This window comes from Giraffa tippelskirchi, chromosome 1, assembly GCF_054371585.1.
Source record: "Giraffa tippelskirchi isolate mGirTip1 chromosome 1, T2T-mGirTip1v1.2.pri, whole genome shotgun sequence".
NCBI lineage: Eukaryota > Metazoa > Chordata > Mammalia > Artiodactyla > Giraffidae > Giraffa > Giraffa tippelskirchi.
In genome coordinates this window covers 195,058,660-195,067,842 of record NC_137275.1, presented here as the reverse complement: position 1 = coordinate 195,067,842, position 9,183 = coordinate 195,058,660, and positions in this window count along the sequence as shown.

The window sequence follows — 9,183 nt, the reverse complement described above, 5'->3', positions numbered from 1 at the left end:
AGTTTCAGCTTCAACATCAGTCCTTACAATGAACACCCAGGACTGATCTCCTTTAGGATGGACTGGTTGGATCTCCTTGCAGTCCAAGGGACTCTCAAGAGTCTTCTCTAACACCACAGTTCAAAAGCATCAATTCTTCGGTACTCAGCTTTCTTCACCATCAAACTCTCACATCCATACATGACCACTGGAAAAACCATAGCCTTGACTAGACGGACCTTTGTTGACAAAGTAATGTCTCTGCTTTTTAATATGCTGTCAAGTTGGTCATAACTTTCCTTCCAAGGAGTAAGTGTCTTTTAATTTCATGGCTGCAATCACCATCTGCAGTGATTTTGGAGCCCAAAAATATAAAGTCAGCCACTGTTTCCACTGTTTCCCCATCTATTTGCCATGAAGTGATGGGACCAGATGCTATGATCTTAGTTTTCTGAATGTTGAGCTTTAAGCCAACTTTTTCACTCTCCTCTTTCACTTTCATCAAGAGGCTCTTTAGTTCTTCTTCACTTTATGTTTTAAAGGTAATATTCCATTATTCTCTGGCTTCTACATTTTTTTATGAAACACTCGACTGTCTCTTATTTTTAGTCCTTTGAAGGTAAATATATCTTTTTTTCTCTGGCTCCTTTCAAGACTTTCTCTTTCCCTTTGTTTTTCTTCAGTTTTACTCTGATGTACTTAGTTGTGGTTTTATTATATTAATCCTGGTTGATGATTGTAGCAGTTCTTGAAATTGTTTCCTATATTTCAGAATTTTTGGAACATTCTTAGTTATAAACTACTCAAGCATATTTTCTGTCACATTCTATCATCCCCTCATGGGACTCAGTTACAGATGTGTCCTAACTTCAAAATCTTCCATATTTTGCTAATGCTCTTTTCTATATCTTTTATCTCTCTTGCTGTCTATGGTTCAGCCTGTATGTTTTACACTTATCAATCTTTCATTTCATCAATTCTCTGTTCTTTTTTTTTTTGCATTCAGTTCACTCTGAGTTTCAATTATTATAATTTTTTACTTTCAAACTTTCTATCTGATGCTTTTCAAAAAGTATATTACAGTTCTCGGTAAAATTCTCATGCTGTCTCATATTTTTTAAAAAATATATATTAAACATAGTTTTTAAAAAATGTTTCTGAATAGTTTCAATAACTGGGTCCTGTGTGGATTTGTTTTATTTTCTGTTTTCATAATCTTGTTTTTCTCTTTTGGTATGCCTGGTGATTTTTGGCTGAATGCTAAACATTGCACATGAAAATTACAGTGACTCAGGATAATGATAATTTCTTCTAGAGAGGTTTCACCATATTCTATGATAGGCAGCTTGAGTGGGACCCCAACTCTCTTAATCTAATTGGAAAGGTTTTAATAGCAAACCTTCAGACTTAGACTGAATGTTTGCTAAGGCTTCTCTACCACCTTGCTCATCCCTGCTCCAAAGGATAAAAGCACGGGATGTTTACCAATGGGAGTTGTACCTAAACTGTACTTTTTGTCTTATCAGCACATCATATTGTTGAAAACTTTGATGTCTTCAGCAGTTTTCTGCTGAACTTTGAGAATTTGTCTATGTTGCCCTCTCTCCAGATTTTTTGGTCACCTTACTACTGCCTAACAGGCAGCTCCAAATTGTAGTTTCTTTTCTCTATTCCTGAGATTCCAATGTCTATTGGTTTTGTTGTCTCTGAGCCACAGCTCTCTGCCCAGTTTCTCAGATTTTAACTCATTGTAAAGACAAGATACAGAAAATATCCTGAGAGAAAAGCTACTCACAGAAGATCAGCTCAGCTCCTTACATTTCTCATCTCTATAGACCCTTGCTCTTTCAAGTCCTGGTTACCTTGGCAGTTCTCCAATATCTTCAAGTAAGTATTTTAGTATTTTATCTGATTTTCTAGTTGGTTTTGGAACTATTACTATCATAATCTAAAGCAGATGTTCATAGTGTTTTTCTTTAAGTTTGTAACTAGTATGGATTACATATTTTATTGTGGACATTAAGACATCATTTGGTACAGAAAGATGCCAAGATAGTCATAAAGGGGGTGGAAAAGTGAACTTTTGAAATAGATTTATGATGTGCACACTATATGTAATCCAAAACAAAAGAAAGAGGTAGTGTCTTAGGCAGACAAACAATGCTTGTGTTCTATCCTTTGACTATGGAATCTATAAATACCTTTAAAAGATATTTTATGAAGTGAAATAGATGGAATTGGAGCAAAGACGAGATTCAAGTATGTCTAGCATAAGCTCATACATTCAGAGATATGCTTATAAGAAGATGAAGAGCAAAACTTCTGACCTAAGCCATTGAACCTTGAAATATGTTCTATACTTATGAGCTGCAAAGAGTGACGATTTTTGTAATTTTGCACATGGGCATATGACATAGTGTATACTTCTCCTCATGTGCCTCAAAAAATGTATTAAATAGTGTTTCTCCTTGGAGATGTGTTATTTTTGGAAAAGACATGGATTGGGAAGGTTAGATTATTTACAGCTTTGAACTCAGGATGCTTCAGTGGGAGAATTCATCCAGTTAAGGTATTTTGTCTTTCAGGAGAGTACTGTCCATACTCTAGACCATGTAATAAAATAAGGATTTAACCAAATGCATAGTATGGCTTCCCTTTCTTTCACCAACATATTAAAAACCACTATCTTTGCAGACCCTGCATCAAAGTTTGTGTAATATGTCATGGGACAGATCTCAGGCGATAACAATGATATTTTGGACAGCTTGCTCAAACTTCCATTAACTGCCTTTGTCTTCTTTTCTGTGAACAGGAAGTCAAGGAATCAAAACTGTGAGGGTGGTGAGGTGATCTTCCTTTGAAGAAAAAGTTTGAAGACCAACAGCTGAATTCAGTAGGGATCAAACTACTGCTTCAGAATTGAAGTACAGAGCAAATATCATCTTACCCCATGTGCCCAAGAGTATTTCTAGTAAAGTTAGGCAAGGGTGACAATGTCTGGGGGATATGAGACTTCTGTGGATGGGGCCTCTGGCATCTGGGACATTCTTTTTGGTGTCATTAGAGTTAAAGGTGAAGAAAGGGTTTGCCTTTTGAGTTATTTTTTTTTTAACTTTGCAGAGTAAGCACTAGAAAGTGCCCCTAAGCATTTAGAAAAACAGAAGGCTCTAGAAGATGGTAGCTCAGCTAGGAAAGAGTCTGCATGCAATTCAGGGGACCCCAGTTCGATTCTTGGATTGGGAAGATCTGCTGGAGAAGGGATAGGCTACCCACTCCAGTATTCTTGGGCTTCCCTGGTGGCTCACCTGATAAAGAATCTGCCTGCAATGTGGGAGACCTGGGTTTGATCCTTGGGTTGGGAAGATCCCCTGGAGAAGGGAAAGGCTACCCACTCCTGTATTCTGGCTTGGAGAATTGCATGAATTGTATAGTCCATGGGGTTTCAAAGAGTTGGACATGACTGAGAGACTTTCACTTCACTAGAAGATGGAAAAATCCTCTCCCTGAAAGTCTGCTTTGAAAAGGGTAAGAATTCTTTGGAGACCTTCACTGTCATCCAAACATCCCTCGTGCATCTCCACACTCCACCTATGGTCATCATTCTGCCTGTAATACTCCTTTCTTTCTTTTTATTTCCTTCTTGTTCCTTTTTTAAAATTAATTTTTATTGGAGTATAGTTGCTTTACAATGTGTTAGTTTCTGCTATGCAGCAAAGTGAATCAGTTATACATGTACATATATCCACTCTTTTTTCGATTTCCTTCCCACTTAGGTCACCACAGAGCACTGAGTAGAGTTCCCTGTGCTATGAAGTAGCTTCTCATTACTTATCTATTTTATATATATTAATAGTAGTGTATAAACATCAATCTCAGTCTCCCAATTCATCCCTTCCAAACTTAACTGCTTTGACTATTTGAATCAGCTCCGCCTTCAAATCCGATTCAAACCTGACCTTCTCCATGAAGCCATTCTGAAGCAGAATTGATGCTCAGGAAGAGCATGGGGCTTGGAATGTGGAGGCAGGAACAGAGAAAGGGAGATCTGAAGAGATGGAGAAAGTCTGTAATCCAAGGAGGAAATGAGCAGCAGTGGGAATAGCAGCCTCGGCAAGTCCTCAGAGGTTCAGCAGTGCAGAGAATTAGTCTTTGACTTTGGTCACTCTGGGGTCGCACAAGGCTTTCGAGACATTTTTCCTGTATATTTGTGATAAAAGTGGGATACAAAGCAGTGGTTTCAAAATTGCAAGATTAAAAAATGCTCTGCTCTGTGCAGTTACAGAATCATCCTCGTGTTTACTATAGTTATAGAGAATGTTCTACATCATTTTCTCCTACCCTCATGATTTCTCTGGTTCAGAGAGGATTTCTCTGCTTCCAAGAGGATTTTAGACAAACATGTCTCTGCTTACTCTCTGTCTCTCTTTCTCATTAGTTGCCTCCAAAAACATCACACATGGGAGACTGAATTCTTGAAGTTTCCTTTTCCACCTAACTGCAGTTTTCTCTCATATTGAAAACAAACTCAATCTTTGCCACTTAAACAACATTGTATTTGGAGACTGTCAAGCTTAATTAAAGCTGAATATTTTTCCAGGTGGTGTATTAAGGACCATGTAATAGACTGCGCTCAGGGACAGAGCCCAGCCATTTAAGAGGTTCGCTGGGCAGGGAGGTAGAGTTCTGTCTATAGGTGATGGGGGGAGGTAAGCCTTCTCTGACTGATTCAAAGAAAACAATTCCTTCTCCTTCACCACTGGTCCATTAGGATTGAACATGCTTCCAGTTAGCTTTCTTGAAAAAGAGAAAGAAAAATAGATCAATAATATTTATGATTTCTTGAAAAGAGAAATCTGGTTCCTTGCTACAGTATTGCTCCATTAAGGCTAGTTGTTATTAATAAAGTTGTGCTGGCTGCAGTGGGCAACATTAGCAAGAGTTCATTTTATCAAAAGGGTCATAAAAATTATCTTTGCTTTGTCCAGCTGAAAATACTCATAAACTTCATGTTAACTTTGGTGCAGTTTTTATAAGAATATTCTCATAAGAATAATAATTTTGTGATGGCATTCATTTGTGATAAAATAGTAATAATTTTAAAATAGTAAAAACAATAATAATACATATCTTTTATTGATTGTTTTCCCCTGTGCTGAGTGCTTTGCATAATACTATTTTGTCTTCAAAGTAACATTGTGAAGGTGGCAGCATTGGGCTATTTTCAGATGAGGCATTTTAAGCACAGACAGGTTAAGGAACTTCCTCAAGGTCACATGGAAGACTGAAATGTGAACCCCAAGCTTCCTAACTCTATAGTTCAATTTCTCTTAACCAGATCATTTTGCTTTGATATGGTCAGTGATTTATGAATCTGCAACAACATATACTATTAATTCTACAGCATAAATTTACCATTTAGGAATCTATAACACTCTGCTTTTTGAAAAGCCACAAATATGATTCATTTAATATGCATGCTTAAGTGTTCTATTAACAAATTCTAATTCAGATCTTTTCATGGTTTAATATGTCAGATAAAATTACTCAAAGCATTCATTTTCAAAAACCTCTTCATGCTGATCTTTATAACCACAACATTAAATCTACAAATTTACTCCACAGATAAATTAGGTTATTAATAATATTGCCTATAGCTTTTAATCTACTCTAGAAGACCATACAAATAAGTACTGATCCCATTAGTAATACATATTCATCTGTGCTTGTTAATAGGTTTGAAAATGAGCTACAGAGAGCTTCATGTTTATGGATGTCCACATGCATTTCACAATAGTTAATGAGGCTCAGTTTGGGTCACTTGAATGTGTCTGACACATGATGAGATGCAGAAAAGGTATGGAAATCTATTCGTCAGTTCCCAGATACTCCCTTAAGTCTGTTCCATTATTGATCACCCAATAAATGCTATTATTCAGTAACTCTGGACTAAGCACTGAGAGGAGCTTTGCTTGAAGGTCAAGTGTAGACACAGTTCCTATCTCCAAGGATTTTGCAGTAATGTTGGACAGATAAGAATAAGCTGTGAAACAAGCATGTAATATGAATTACATGGTAAAGATGATCAGTTTTGGGGGAATTTGAAGTTTGAAGACATCACAGAGGGATGAGGTGGTCAGTAGAGATGTTATAGACTTAGAAGGTGGGCAAGAGTTGAAGATGGAGGGAAAGAGATATGGTATCCCAAGCGCTCACAGAAAGAGATAGAGATGCAGGCTAGTCAATGAGCAAGGTGACTGCTGTAGCAGGTGCCATTTAGGATGTAGTGAGGGATAAACTTTTCTGGATAACGTGGGACCATGATATGGAAGATAGTTAACAGGTCTGCTCAAGCTGGGAAAGAATGAAGGCAGGAGAAGGGGATGACAGAGGATGAGATGGTTGGATGGCATCACCAACTCAGCGGACATGAGTTTGAGTAAACTCCAGGAGTTGGCAATGGACAGGGAAGCCTGGCATGCTGCAGTCCATGGGTTTGCAAAGAGTTGGACATGACTGAGCAACTGAACTGACTGACTGACTGAACTGACTGCTCAAGGTAAAACAGAGTCACTGGAATTAAATACTGTTTCATCCCCTTAGCTGGATCTCAGAAGGAGGTGACATGGGAAGGATGAGGAAACATAACATTATCGCAAATACATTGAAAGAACTATTTTGTGATGTTTCTATTGGGGAATTATGATTGATTGGTGTTGGGGTTTCCTAATAAAGTTTCCATAATATCTTTTATTGGTATTATTTGCATATTTATTATTAAAAACAGTATAACAACATTAAAAGATTTTTTAAAGAGAAGTCTGTATTTTTACCACTCTGATATAAGAGAAAAACTAGTCTTAGTTTTGAATCCTCTTTGCCAATTTGTCTTCCCATAACTGTACTTAGAGGATAATAGAATTTTGTGTTCTGCTCTTTTCACATAACACAGTTCTCCATGTTTCCACAGTGTTTATAATTATGATTTTTAATAGACACATAGTCTCTTTTTGAGTCACTTTAACAAAGTTTTTTTAACACATTAAACTATTTTGGATGCTTCCATTGCTTTCTACTTTCTGTCATTACAGGTGACACTACAAAGGACACTGGCATGCACATGACTTTTTGGCTCCTATTGAGTTACTTAGTACCTAAGCACATATTCCCGGAGGGTAATTACTAATTCACAGACTAGGAACACATTGTGACATTTTCTATGAAATATAAGGCTGTACTTTGAAGGCCCTTACTGATGGAAGGTGGTTCAGTAGGTTCCCAGGTGGTTCAGTGGGTAAAGAATCTGCCTGCAATGCAGGAGACGCCAGAGATATGAGTTCGATTCCTGGGTCGGGAAGAGCCCCTGGAGGAGGCACAGCAGTCGACTCCAGTATTCTTGCCTGGAGAATCCCATGGACAAAGGATCCTGGTGGGCTACAGTCCATGGGTCACAAAGAGTCAGACATGAATGAAGTGACTGAGCACAGCACTGACGGAAGATACCACCAGCAGGAGATGAGGGTGCCACTGTTTCCTCAGATTTGGAGCAGAGAAGAAGAAACACTGTTGTAGATGGTAAACTACCATTTCATTCATTGGATTTCTGTATGGCTTCTATTTTTTTTTTATATATTTATTTACCTTCTAAATAATAAGGGAAAAGAAGAGGCTGAAGTGGATCAAAAATAAAAGCAATTGATAGATGATTGGCCAAAAAAACAAAGAGAGAGAGAGACTGAGAAGGAAAGGAGAGAAAGCCATGATGGGAAGATGAGTAAAGGGGGAAACATGGTACAACTGTTGTTAAATAGTGAAGGCACCTGTCGGATCCCTTTAATTTCTGGTTCTGTCAACCTGATGTCTCCCAAGGGCATGAGCGTTTCTGGGAGGGTCAGGTCTGGAAATTGCCATTCCATCTTCTCAGCTCTAGGCAGCTCCTGAGGTTTGTTTTTCTTAAAGACTCATTCCACCAGGGGCTCCTGACTTTCTTCATGGGGTCCATCTGCATGTGGTGCTAATTGCTTGTTCTCGGCCAGCTGGGCATAGAGGTGGGAATTCTTAGAAGGGCTGGCTGTGTATCCGGGGGCTTCCTCCCTCCTCTCCTGACCTTACCTTTGGCCTCTCCTTGAGCAGGTGTTTGAGAGAGGGCTTAACTATTGAGATTGGTCTCTGGGTTTGCCCTCCCATTATCTTGGATCCCCATGGATCACAGCTGTGGAGAGAGAGTGTGCAAATATGGTTTTGGTTATTTTTTATTTTGAATTAAGTTTTAAAGACATCAATTCATTCGGGACTACAAGTAGGACCTTGTCTACACTGGCTGGGAGACATTTAGAAACAGAATGTGCTCGGGTGGCAGGCCCTCCCCTAATACTTCACACATTTTCTAATTTTATCATATTTTTGTCAATATTTAATTAGCAAGAGTATAAACTGAGAAATTTTAAAATAGTTTTAACCATCGTAAACTATTTGATGAGCAGAAGAAATATGGACCATAAGAAATCAGTTTTTTCTTCCCGAGTGATTTTGCAGGTCCTAGGCAATGGAAACCTTTCATCTCCCTGGAATTCTCTTCCCTCTGGTAGTCACATGACTCTCTCACTTCCTTTAGGTCTTTGTTCAAGTGTCAGTTCCTCAGAGAAGCCCTCTCCAACCATCCTAGTTCTGAGTCTGTGCTCCCTCACATTGAATTCTTGTTATCTGTTTTCTTTTTCTTTAAAGCAGTTATCTGATAATATTGCTATTAACTTATTCTTTTATCAGTCAAAACAATAGTTCTTAAAAGGGGAAGATTTTGGGTCTCCCTAAGCATTGCACCTCTGACTTCTAAACAATGCCTGATACATAGTAGGCCCTCAAAAAATACTGTGGAATGAATGAATAAGTTAATGAGACAATTGTATTGGATTTTTGACTTAGGAAAAAAATACTCTAAAAATAATCACTTAAAACAAGGCTCAGGCATTTAGAAGAAATGTCTTGGTTATAGCAGAGAAGGGATATAAAGTGATGACGGCTTAGGGGACCAGAGCCTCCTTCATGCTAGAAATTCAAACGTATGTCCAGCTGACAAGCTCACCTTCATGTGTGAAGTGTAACTTGTTATCCTCATGTCAGGCTATGTGGGAGCACAGCCACATATGTGGAAGCTCTAGTTCCCAGGACAGAGTAATGGGGAGGATAGGTGTGGTTCACTGCTCAGAA